This window comes from Oncorhynchus keta, unplaced genomic scaffold (assembly GCF_023373465.1).
Source record: "Oncorhynchus keta strain PuntledgeMale-10-30-2019 unplaced genomic scaffold, Oket_V2 Un_contig_2736_pilon_pilon, whole genome shotgun sequence".
Lineage (NCBI taxonomy): Eukaryota > Metazoa > Chordata > Actinopteri > Salmoniformes > Salmonidae > Oncorhynchus > Oncorhynchus keta.
This window is the reverse complement of record NW_026285487.1, coordinates 508,075-520,001: the sequence shown is the minus strand read 5'-3', so window position 1 is coordinate 520,001 and position 11,927 is coordinate 508,075. Positions and strand designations below refer to the sequence as shown.

At 47.7% G+C, this 11,927-nt stretch overlaps 1 long non-coding RNA gene across 18 annotated transcripts; it reads left to right on the top strand.

The window, feature by feature from the left end:
- The first annotated feature begins 889 nt into the window (after window positions 1-889).
- LOC118374084 (uncharacterized) lies at window positions 890-8,270 on the top strand. 18 transcript variants are annotated; one of them, XR_008112493.1, is made up of 14 exons: window positions 896-1,022; window positions 1,187-1,257; window positions 1,329-1,652; window positions 1,802-2,020; window positions 2,872-3,133; window positions 3,213-3,258; window positions 3,338-3,502; window positions 4,220-4,307; window positions 4,529-4,700; window positions 5,213-5,299; window positions 5,467-5,520; window positions 6,548-6,626; window positions 7,472-7,825; window positions 8,126-8,270. It is a non-coding gene; the product is annotated as an uncharacterized LOC118374084 (long non-coding RNA). The 18 variants fall into 18 exon arrangements; XR_008112503.1 differs by lacking the exon at window positions 8,126-8,270 and having other exon boundaries at window positions 890-1,022; window positions 1,566-1,652; window positions 7,472-7,891; XR_008112500.1 differs by lacking the exon at window positions 8,126-8,270 and having other exon boundaries at window positions 890-1,022; window positions 1,487-1,652; window positions 7,472-7,891.
- The last annotated feature ends 3,657 nt before the right edge of the window (window positions 8,271-11,927 follow it).

The window sequence follows — 11,927 nt, the reverse complement described above, 5'->3', positions numbered from 1 at the left end:
GTCTTCCGCTTTATTAATATCAATAGATTTGAGTGCCTTTACAACTTCTGAAAGCTCAATCTCGGTCAAATGATGAACCATAGGCTAGCATGTGGCAGTTTCATTCACATTCGAAATGTTAGGAAGGAGTTCATTATCAAATAAATGCAAATCTTTAGCAAAATGCTCATTAAACATGTCAAGCAGTTTATTCTTGTCAGTCACATCCATTTAATTTGAGGTCACATTCAACAGAAGACCAGAGGAGTTTGTGTTAGCATTCATAGGTTTAATGGTTTTCCATAATTTCGTTGGGTTATTGTGGTTAGCCTCTGTAACAGAAGCTAGATTTGCATTTCCGTATTAACAAGATGCACTTATTTCTCGGTGCCCTGATTAACTGCCGAATATCAGCCTGAGAATGACCCTTTCTGGCTTTGGCCCATTGTGTATTTCGTTTATGGATCAAATCAGATAATTCCCCTGTAAACCAGGGATTGTCTCTACCTCTTACACGGTACTTTTTGAAAGGGGCGTATAGATAGTAGAAAACAGAATGAAAAATATGAGAATGCCTCTTCGATATCTGGAATAAGGGCACTCCTTTCCCAGTTGCAAAAAGTTCATGCAGGATTGCCTGCTCACAGAACTGCCTAAAATTCAGTTTGACTATTGTTGGATTTGACATTTTGAACATTGAGATATTAAAGACATGATAGATCAGACCCATAGTATATTAAGGAGTGAAAGAGACTGGGTCTCTGTAGAAAGACAGATAGCTGTGGAATGTGTTGGGTGGACAAGAGGAGAGAAACGTGCTGATACAGATGAGACATCTGTGGATTAGGTGAAGGAGGGGTTGAGGTCAGAGGTCAGGAGGAGAGGACAGAGATGTGTTGATATAGGGGAGACAGATGGACATCTGTGGATTAGGTGAAGGAGGGGTTGAGGTCAGAGGTCAGGAGGAGAGGACAGAGATGTGTTGATATAGGGGAGACAGATGGACATCTGGGTATTAGGTGAAGGAGGGGTTGAGGTCAGAGGTCAGGAGGAGAGGACAGAGATGTGTTGATATAGGGGAGACAGATGGACATCTGTGGATTAGGTGAAGGAGGGGTTGAGGTCAGAGGTCAGGAGGAGAGGACAGAGATGTGTTGATACAGGGGGACAGATGGACATCTGTGGATTAGGTGAAGGAGGGGTTGAGGTCAGGACAGAGATGTGTTGATACAGGGGAGACAGATGGACATCTGTGGATTAGGTGAAGGAGGGGTTGAGGTCAGGACAGAGATGTGTTGATATAGGGGAGACAGATGGACATCTGGGTATTAGGTGAAGGAGGGGTTGAGGTCAGGAGGTGAGGACAGAGATGTGTTGATACAGGGGAGACAGATGGACATCTGTGGATTAGGTGAAGGAGGGGTTGAGGTCAGGAGGTGAGGACAGAGATGTGTTGATACAGGGGAGACAGATGGACATCTGGGTATTAGGTGAAGGAGGGGTTGAGGTCAGGAGGTGAGGACAGAGATGTGTTGATACAGGGGAGACAGATGGACATCTGGGTATTAGGTGAAGGAGGGGTTGAGGTCAGGAGGTGAGGACAGAGATGTGTTGATACAGGGGAGACAGATGGACATCTGGGTATTAGGTGAAGGAGGGGTTGAGGTCAGGAGGTGAGGACAGAGTTGTGTTGATATAGGGAGACAGATGGACATCTGGGTATTAGGTGAAGGAGGGTTGAGGTCAGGAGGTGAGGACAGAGATGTGTTGATACAGGGGGAGACATCTGGGTATTAGGTGAAGGAGGAGTTGAGGTCAGGAGGAGAGGAGAGAGATGTGTTGATACAGGGGAGACAGATGGACATCTGTGGATTAGGTGAAGGAGGGGTTGAGGTCAGAGGTCAGGAGGAGAGGACAGAGATGTGTTGATATAGGGGAGACAGATGGACATCTGGGTATTAGGTGAAGGAGGGGTTGAGGTCAGGAGGTGAGGACAGAGATGTGTTGATACAGGGGAGACAGATGGACATCTGGGTATTAGGTGAAGGAGGGGGTTGAGGTCAGGAGGTGAGGACAGAGATGTGTTGATACAGGGGAGACAGATGGACATCTGGGTATTAGGTGAAGGAGGGGTTGAGGTCAGGAGGTGAGGACAGAGATGTGTTGATATAGGGGAGACAGATGGACATCTGGGTATTAGGTGAAGGAGGGGTTGAGGTCAGAGGTCAGGAGGAGAGGAGAGCGATGTGTTGATATAGGGGAGACAGATGGACCTCTGTGGAGTAGGTGAAGGAGGGGTTGAGGTCAGAGGTCAGGAGGAGAGGAGAGCGATGTGTTGATATAGGGGAGACAGATGGACATCTGTGGATTAGGTGAAGGAGGGGTTGAGGTCAGAGGTCAGGAGGAGAGGACAGAGATGTGTTGATATAGGGGAGACAGATGGACATCTGTGGATTAGGTGAAGGAGGGGTTGAGGTCAGGACAGAGATGTGTTGATATAGGGGAGACAGATGGACATCTGGGTATTAGGTGAAGGAGGGGTTGAGGTCAGGAGGTGAGGACAGAGATGTGTTGATACAGGGGAGACAGATGGACATCTGTGGATTAGGTGAAGGAGGGGTTGAGGTCAGGACAGAGATGTGTTGATATAGGGGAGACAGATGTACATCTGGGTATTAGGTGAAGGAGGGGTTGAGGTCAGGACAGAGATGTGTTGATATAGGGGAGACAGATGGACATCTGTGGATTAGGTGAAGGAGGGGTTGAGGTCAGGACAGAGATGTGTTGATACAGGGGAGACAGATGGACATCTGGGTATTAGGTGAAGGAGGGGTTGAGGTCAGGACAGAGATGTGTTGATAAGGGGGAGACAGATGGACATCTGGGTATTAGGTGAAGGAGGGGTTGAGGTCAGGAGGTGAGGACAGAGATGTGTTGATACAGGGGAGACAGATGGACATCTGGGTATTAGGTGAAGGAGGGGTTGAGGTCAGGAGGTGAGGACAGAGATGTGTTGATACAGGGGAGACAGATGGACATCTGGGTATTAGGTGAAGGAGGGGTTGAGGTCAGGAGGTGAGGACAGAGATGTGTTGATACAGGGGAGACAGATGGACATCTGGGTATTAGGTGAAGGAGGGGTTGAGGTCAGGAGGTGAGGACAGAGTTGTGTTGATATAGGGGAGACAGATGGACATCTGGGTATTAGGTGAAGGAGGGGTTGAGGTCAGGAGGTGAGGACAGAGATGTGTTGATACAGGGGAGACATCTGGGTATTAGGTGAAGGAGGAGTTGAGGTCAGGAGGAGAGGAGAGAGATGTGTTGATACAGGGGAGACAGATGGACATCTGTGGATTAGGTGAAGGAGGGGTTGAGGTCAGAGGTCAGGAGGAGAGGACAGAGATGTGTTGATATAGGGGAGACAGATGGACATCTGGGTATTAGGTGAAGGAGGGGTTGAGGTCAGGAGGTGAGGACAGAGATGTGTTGATACAGGGGAGACAGATGGACATCTGGGTATTAGGTGAAGTTGAAGGAGGGTGTTGAGGTCAGGAGGTGAGGAGGACAGAGATGTGTTGATACAGGGAGACAGATGGACATCTGGGTATTAGGTGAAGGAGGGTTGAGGTCAGGAGGTGAGGACAGAGATGTGTTGATAGGTCAGGGAGACAGATGGACATCTGGGTATTAGGTGAAGGAGGGGTTGAGGTCAGAGGTCAGGAGGAGAGGAGAGCGATGTGTTGATATAGGGGAGACAGATGGACATCTGTGGATTAGGTGAAGGAGGGTTGAGGTCAGAGGTCAGGAGGAGAGGAGAGCGATGTGTTGATATAGGGGAGACAGATGGACATCTGTGGATTAGGTGAAGGAGGGGTTGAGGTCAGAGGTCAGGAGGAGAGGACAGAGATGTGTTGATATAGGGGAGACAGATGGACATCTGTGGATTAGGTGAAGGAGGGGTTGAGGTCAGGACAGAGATGTGTTGATATAGGGGAGACAGATGGACATCTGGGTATTAGGTGAAGGAGGGGTTGAGGTCAGGAGGTGAGGACAGAGATGTGTTGATACAGGGGAGACAGATGGACATCTGTGGATTAGGTGAAGGAGGGGTTGAGGTCAGGACAGAGATGTGTTGATATAGGGGAGACAGATGGACATCTGGGTATTAGGTGAAGGAGGGGTTGAGGTCAGGACAGAGATGTGTTGATATAGGGGAGACAGATGGACATCTGTGGATTAGGTGAAGGAGGGGTTGAGGTCAGGACAGAGATGTGTTGATACAGGGGAGACAGATGGACATCTGGGTATTAGGTGAAGGAGGGGTTGAGGTCAGGACAGAGATGTGTTGATACGGGGGAGACAGATGGACATCTGGGTATTAGGTGAAGGAGGGGTTGAGGTCAGGAGGTGAGGACAGAGATGTGTTGATACAGGGGAGACAGATGGACATCTGTGGATTAGGTGAAGGAGGGGTTGAGGTCAGGACAGAGATGTGTTGATATAGGGGAGACAGATGGACATCTGGGTATTAGGTGAAGGAGGGGTTGAGGTCAGGAGGAGAGGAGAGAGATGTGTTGATACAGGGGAGACAGATGGACATCTGGGTATTAGGTGAAGGAGGGGTTGAGGTCAGAGGTCAGGAGGAGAGGAGAGAGATGTGTTGATACAGGGGAGACAGATGGACATCTGGGTATTAGGTGAAGGAGGGGTTGAGGTCAGAGGTCAGGAGGAGAGTGTTGATACAGGGGAGTGATGTGTTGATACAGGGGAGACAGATGGACATCTGGGTATTAGGTGAAGGAGGGGTTGAGGTCAGGAGGTGAGGAGAGAGATGTGTTGATACAGGGAGACAGATGGACATCTGGGTATTAGGTGAAGGAGGGTTGAGGTCAGAGGTCAGGAGGAGAGGAGAGAGATGTGTTGATAGAGGGGAGACAGATGGACATCTGGGTATTAGGTGAAGGAGGGTTGAGGTCAGATGGACATCTGGAGGAGGGGTTGAGAGATGTGTTGATATAGGGAGACAGATGGACATCTGTGGATTAGGTGAAGGAGGGGTTGAGGTCAGGAGGTCAGGAGAGGACATCTGTGGATGTGTTGATATAGGGAGACAGATGGACATCTGGGTATTAGGTGAAGGAGGGTTGAGGTCAGGAGGTGAGGACAGAGATGTGTTGATATAGGGGAGACAGATGGACATCTGGGTATTAGGTGAAGGAGGATGGACATTGAGGTCAGGAGGTGAGGACAGAGATGTGTTGATACAGGGGAGACAGATGGACATCTGGGTATTAGGTGAAGGAGGGGTTGAGGTCAGGAGGTGAGGACAGAGATGTGTTGATACAGGGAGACAGATGGACATCTGGGTATTAGGTGAAGGAGGGGGTTGTGTTGAGGTCTGGGTATTAGGTGAGGAGGAGGATGTGTTGATACAGGGAGACAGATGGACATCTGGGTATTAGGTGAAGGAGGGGTTGAGGTCAGGAGGAGAGGACAGAGATGTGTTGATACAGGGGAGACAGATGGACATCTGGGTATTAGGTGAAGGAGGGGAGGTGAGGTCAGGAGGTGAGGACAGAGATGTGTTGATACAGGGAGACAGATGGACATCTGGGTATTAGGTAGGAGGGTTGAGGTCAGGAGGTGAGGACAGAGTGTGTTGATATAGGGAGACAGATGGACATCTGGGTATTAGGTGAAGGAGGGTGAAGGAGGGTTGAGGTCAGGTGAAGGAGGTTGAGGTCAGGACAGAGATGTGTTGATACAGGGAGACAGATGGACATCTGGGTATTAGGTGAAGGAGGGTTGAGGTCAGGAGGTGAGGACAGGAGATGTGTTGATACAGGGGAGACAGATGGACATCTGGGTATTAGGTGAAGGAGGGTTGAGGTCAGGAGGATGTGAGGACAGATGGATGTGTTGATATAGGGGAGACAGATGGACATCTGGGTAGGTGAAGGAGGGTTGAGGTGAAGGAGGGTGTTGAGGTCACATCTGGGTAGGTGAAGGAGGGTTGAGGTCAGGAGGAGAGTGTGTTGATATAGGGAGACAGATGGACATCTGGGTATTAGGTGAAGGAGGGTTGAGGTCAGAAGGAGGGTGTTGAGGGGAGACAGATGGACATCAGGTGAAGGAGGGGTTGAGGTCAGGAGGTGAGGACAGATGTGTTGATACAGGGAGACAGATGGACATCTGGGGATTAGGTGAAGGAGGTGTTGATACAGGGAGACAGATGGACATCTGTGGATTAGGTGAAGGAGGGAGGTGAGGTCAGGAGGAGAGGAGAGAGATGTGTTGAGGAGACAGATGGACATCTGATTAGGTGAAGGAGGGTTGAGGTCAGAGACAGATGGACATCTGGGTATTAGGTGAAGGAGGGGTTGGTCAGGAGAGGACAGAGTGTCAGGTCAGGGAGGGGTATTAGGTGAAGGAGGGTTGAGGTCAGGAGATGTGTTGATATAGGGAGACAGATGGACATCTGGGTATTAGGTGAAGGAGGGTTGAGGTCAGGACAGAGAGGACAGAGATGTGTTGATATAGGGGAGACAGATGGACATCTGGGTATTAGGTGAAGGAGGGGTTGAGGTCAGGAGGTGAGGACAGAGATGTGTTGATACAGGGGAGACAGATGGACATCTGGGTATTAGGTGAAGGAGGGTTGAGGTCAGAGAGTCAGGAGGAGAGGACAGAGATGTGTTGATATAGGGGAGACAGATGGACATCTGTGGATTAGGTGAAGGAGGGGTGAGGTGAGGTCAGGACAGAGATGTGTTGATATAGGGAGACAGATGGACATCTGGGTATTAGGTGAAGGAGGGGTTGAGGTCAGGAGGTGAGGACAGATGTGTTGATACAGGGAGATGGACATCTGGGTATTAGGTGAAGGAGGGGTTGAGGTCAGGAGGAGGACAGAGATGTGTTGATACAGGGGAGACAGATGGACATCTGGGTATTAGGTGAAGGAGGGTTGAGGTCAGGAGGTGAGGACAGAGATGTGTTGATACAGGGAGACAGATGGACATCTGGGTATTAGGTGAAGGAGGGTTGAGGTCAGGAGGTGAGGACAGAGATGTGTTGATACAGGGGAGACAGATGGACATCTGTGGATTAGGTGAAGGAGGGGTTGAGGTCAGAGGTGTGTTGAGGACAGAGATGTGTTGATACAGGGATGTGTTGATATAGAGACAGATGGACATCTGGGTATTAGGTGAAGGGTTGAGGTCAGAGGTGAGGAGAGGACAGAGATGTGTTGATATAGAGACAGATGGACATCTGTTGAAGGAGGGTTGAGGTCAGGGGAGACAGACAGATGGACATCTGGGTATTAGGTGAAGGAGGGTTGAGGTCAGGAGGGACAGAGATGTGTTGAGGACAGATGGATGTGTTGATACAGGGGAGACAGATGGACATCTGTGGATTAGGTGAAGGAGGGGTTGAGGTCAGGACAGAGATGTGTTGATATAGGGGAGACAGATGGACATCTGGGTATTAGGTGAAGGAGGGGTTGAGGTCAGGAGGAGAGGAGAGAGATGTGTTGATACAGGGGAGACAGATGGACATCTGGGTATTAGGTGAAGGAGGGGTTGAGGTCAGAGGTCAGGAGGAGAGGAGAGAGATGTGTTGATACAGGGGAGACAGATGGACATCTGGGTATTAGGTGAAGGAGGGGTTGAGGTCAGAGGTCAGGAGGAGAGGAGAGTGATGTGTTGATACAGGGGAGACAGATGGACATCTGGGTATTAGGTGAAGGAGGGGTTGAGGTCAGGAGGTGAGGAGAGAGATGTGTTGATACAGGGGAGACAGATGGACATCTGGGTATTAGGTGAAGGAGGGGTTGAGGTCAGAGGTCAGGAGGAGAGGAGAGAGATGTGTTGATAGAGGGGAGACAGATGGACATCTGTGGACTAGGTGAAGGAGGGGTTGAGGTCAGGACAGAGATGTGTTGATAGAGGGGAGACAGATGGACATCTGTGGACTAGGTGAAGGAGGGGTTGAGGTCAGGACAGAGATGTGTTGATACAGGGGAGACAGATGGACATCTGTGGACTAGGTGAAGGAGGGGTTGAGGTCAGGAGGTGAGGACAGAGATGTGTTGATACAGGGGAGACAGATGGACATCTGTGGACTAGGTGAAGGAGGGGTTGAGGTCAGGAGGTGAGGACAGAGATGTGTTGATACAGGGGAGACAGATGGACATCTGTGGACTAGGTGAAGGAGGGGTTGAGGTCAGGAGGTGAGGACAGAGATGTGTTGATACAGGGGAGACAGATGGACATCTGTGGACTAGGTGAAGGAGGGGTTGAGGTCAGAGGTCAGGACAGATTCTCTTCAGGGAGTAATAAATGTTTATAAATAAGGGCTTACTCTCTTCCTGTAGAACCATAAAATGTAAGGATTGGAGAGAAGGAGGAGTGTCTTTTAAGTGGGATATATATATATCTGGATGGGATAAATGTTTAGTTGTCTGAATTACAGCTGTACAGAACCTTTGGAAAGAATTAAACTTGGTTAAAGCTTCTCCAGTGTCCTTGAGTTATTTACTCTGAAAAATAAGAAGGAACCGAGGGCACTTTGGGGATGTTGGTGTCTCTAATGCAAGCAACTGCACAATGATCACTTTAATCACTTAAAACACAAACCGCTGAGTATCTATGCGGATTTTTAGTTAGAATAACATCAATAAGTGTTGACTTTTGGATTGAGTCTTGTGACTGCATTTATATTTTGAGTCAAATTCATTGTATTGCACAGTCCTCATATGGCCTCGGAGTTTGGAGAAGTAAAACAATTACGACCATGCCAATTTTCCACGCGTCAGTTCAGCCAGAGAATCCAGGGATTCTACTGTTGCAGATGGAGGTCTATAACATCCTATCAAATCTAGTTTCACAGCTTTCAATAACTGCAGTTTCAATGCTAAAAACTCAACCTGTTTTGGTTTAGATAAAGACCTTAGTTCAGGAACCACATATCTGTCTTTAATATGGATGATGGATATACCTTCACCCTTACTTCGTCGGTCACATCGATAAACATTATAACCATCCAAGCCTATAGACTGATTTAGAACAGATTTCTTAGTACTGTCTGAGACCTGGTTTAAGACATCTGGGTCAGCAGTGTGAACCCAGACTTTTATCATGTCCATGTTCTGCATCTGACTCCTCACATTAATATGCATCATTCCCAACCCTGATCAAGTTTTAAAATCATTTGGAGTCAGAAGTTAATCCATAGCCAATGGGCCTGGGTTTGGGTGAATGTTTCCTGAACCATAGTCAATGAGCCTGGGTTTGGGTGAATGTTTCCTGAACCATAGTCAATGAGCCTGGGTTTGGGTGAATGTTTCCTGAACCATAGCCAATGGGCCTGGGTTTGGGTGAATGTTTCCTGATCCATAGTCAATGAGCCTGGGTTTGGGTGAATGTTTCCTGAACCATAGCCAATGAGCCTGGGTTTGGGTGAATGTTTCCTGAACCATAGTCAATGGGCCTGGGTTTGGGTGAATGTTTCCTGAACCATAGCCAATGAGCCTGGGCTTGGGTGAATGTTTCCTGATCCATAGCCAATGAGCCTGGGTTTGGGTGAATGTTTCCTGAACCATAGCCAATGAGCCTGGGTTTGGGTGAATGTTTCCTGATCCATAGTCAATGGAACTGGGTTTGGGTGAATGTTTCCTGAACCATAGCCAATGAGCCTGGGTTTGGGTGAATGTTTCCTGAACCATAGTCAATGGGCCTGGGTCTGGGTGAATGTTTCCTGAACCATAGCCAATGAGCCTGGGTTTGGGTGAATGTTTCCTGAACCATAGCCAATGAGCCTGGGTTTGGGTGAATGTTTCCTGAACCATAGCCAATGAGCCTGGGTTTGGGTGAATGTTTCCTGAACCATAGCCAATGGGCCTGGGTTTGGGTGAATGTTTCCTGATCCATAGCCAATGGGCCTGGGTTTGGGTGAATGTTTCCTGAACCATAGTCAATGGAACTGGGTTTGGGTGAATGTTTCCTGATCCATAGCCAATGAGCCTGGGTTTGGGTGAATGTTTCCTGAACCATAGCCAATGAGCCTGGGTTTGGGTGAATGTTTCCTGAACCATAGCCAATGGGCCTGGGTTTGGGTGAATGTTTCCTGATCCATAGCCAATGGGCCTGGGTTTGGGTGAATGTTTCCTGAACCATAGTCAATGGGCCTGGGTCTGGGTGAATGTTTCCTGAACCATAGCCAATGAGCCTGGGTTTGGGTGAATGTTTCCTGATCCATAGCCAATGAGCCTGGGTTTGGGTGAATGTTTCCTGATCCATAGCCAATGAGCCTGGGTTTGGGTGAATGTTTCCTGATCCATAGCCAATGAGCCTGGGTTTGGGTGAATGTTTCCTGAACCATAGCCAATGAGCCTGGGTTTGGGTGAATGTTTCCTGACACCAAAAACAGAAGAAGAATAAAACACATTGATTTGTTACTTCTTAAAATCACTCTGCACTTAGATGACATAAAAAAAAACTACCGTCATCTGATACAACAAACACAGTTTTTAGCCAGACCAAACCCTTTAGATGAGAAGGTTTTATAAGCACGTCTCAGTAGGAGTCAAATGGTAACACAATCAGATCCCTCTGACAGACTACAGCTGCTATACCATCAGATAAAGTAGGGTTTAGCAGTATCTCTGGGTCAGGGAGATGAGATTGTTTTTGATCATTTAGACTATGCAATGAGCCATAACCCATGTAGGCAGCACCCTAGATGCAGTTGCACCTCTAAAAACTAAAAACATTTCTCATAAGAAACTAGCTCCCTGGTACACAGAAAATACCTGAGCTCTGAAGCAAGCTTCCAGAAAATTGGAACGGAAATGGCGCCACACCAAACTGGAAGTCTTCCGACTAGCTTGGAAAGACAGTACCGTGCAGTACCGAATTGCCCTTACTGCTGCTCGATCATCCTATTTTTCTAACTTAATTGAGGAAAATAAGAACAATCCGAAATTCCTTTTTGATACTGTCGCAAAGCTAACTAAAATGCAGCATTCCCCAAGAGAGGATGACTTTCACTTTAGCAGTGATAAATTCATGAACTTCTTTGAGGAAAAGATTATGATTATTAGAAAGCAAATTACGGACACCTCTTTAAATCTGCGTATTCCTTCAAAGCTCAGTTGTCCTGAGTCTGCACAACTCTGCCAGGACCTAGGATCAAGAGAGACGCTCAAGTGTTTTTCGTACTATATCTCTTGACACAATGATGAAAATAATCATGGCCTCTAAACCTTCAAGCTGCATACTGGACCCTATTCCAACTAAAGTACTGAAAGAGCTGCTTCCTGTGCTTGGCCCTCCTATGTTGAACATAATAAACGGCTCTCTATCCACCGGATGTGTACCAAACTCACTAAAAGTGGCAGTAATAAAGCCTCTCTTGAAAAAGCCAAACCTTGACCCAGAAAATATAAAAAACTATCGGCCTATATCGAATCTTCCATTCCTCTCAAAATTTTTAGAAAAGGCTGTTGCGCAGCAACTCACTGCCTTCCTGAAGACAAACAATGTATACGAAATGCTTCAGTCTGGTTTTAGACCCCATCATAGCACTGAGACGGCACTTGTGAAGGTGGTAAATTACATTTTAATGGCATCGGACCGAGGCTCTGCATCTGTCCTCGTGCTCCTAGACCTTAGTGCTGCTTTTGATACCATCGATCACCACATTCTTTTGGAGAGTTTGGAAACCCAAATTGGTCTACACGGACAAGTTCTGGCCTGGTTTAGATCTTATCTGTCGGAAAGATATCAGTTTGTCTCTGTGAATGTTTTGTCCTCTGACGAATCAACTGTACATTTCGGTGTTCCTCAAGGTTCCGTTTTAGGACCACTATTGTTTTCACTATATATTTTACCTCTTGGGGATGTTATTTGAAAACCTAATGTTAACTTTCACTGCTATGCGGATGA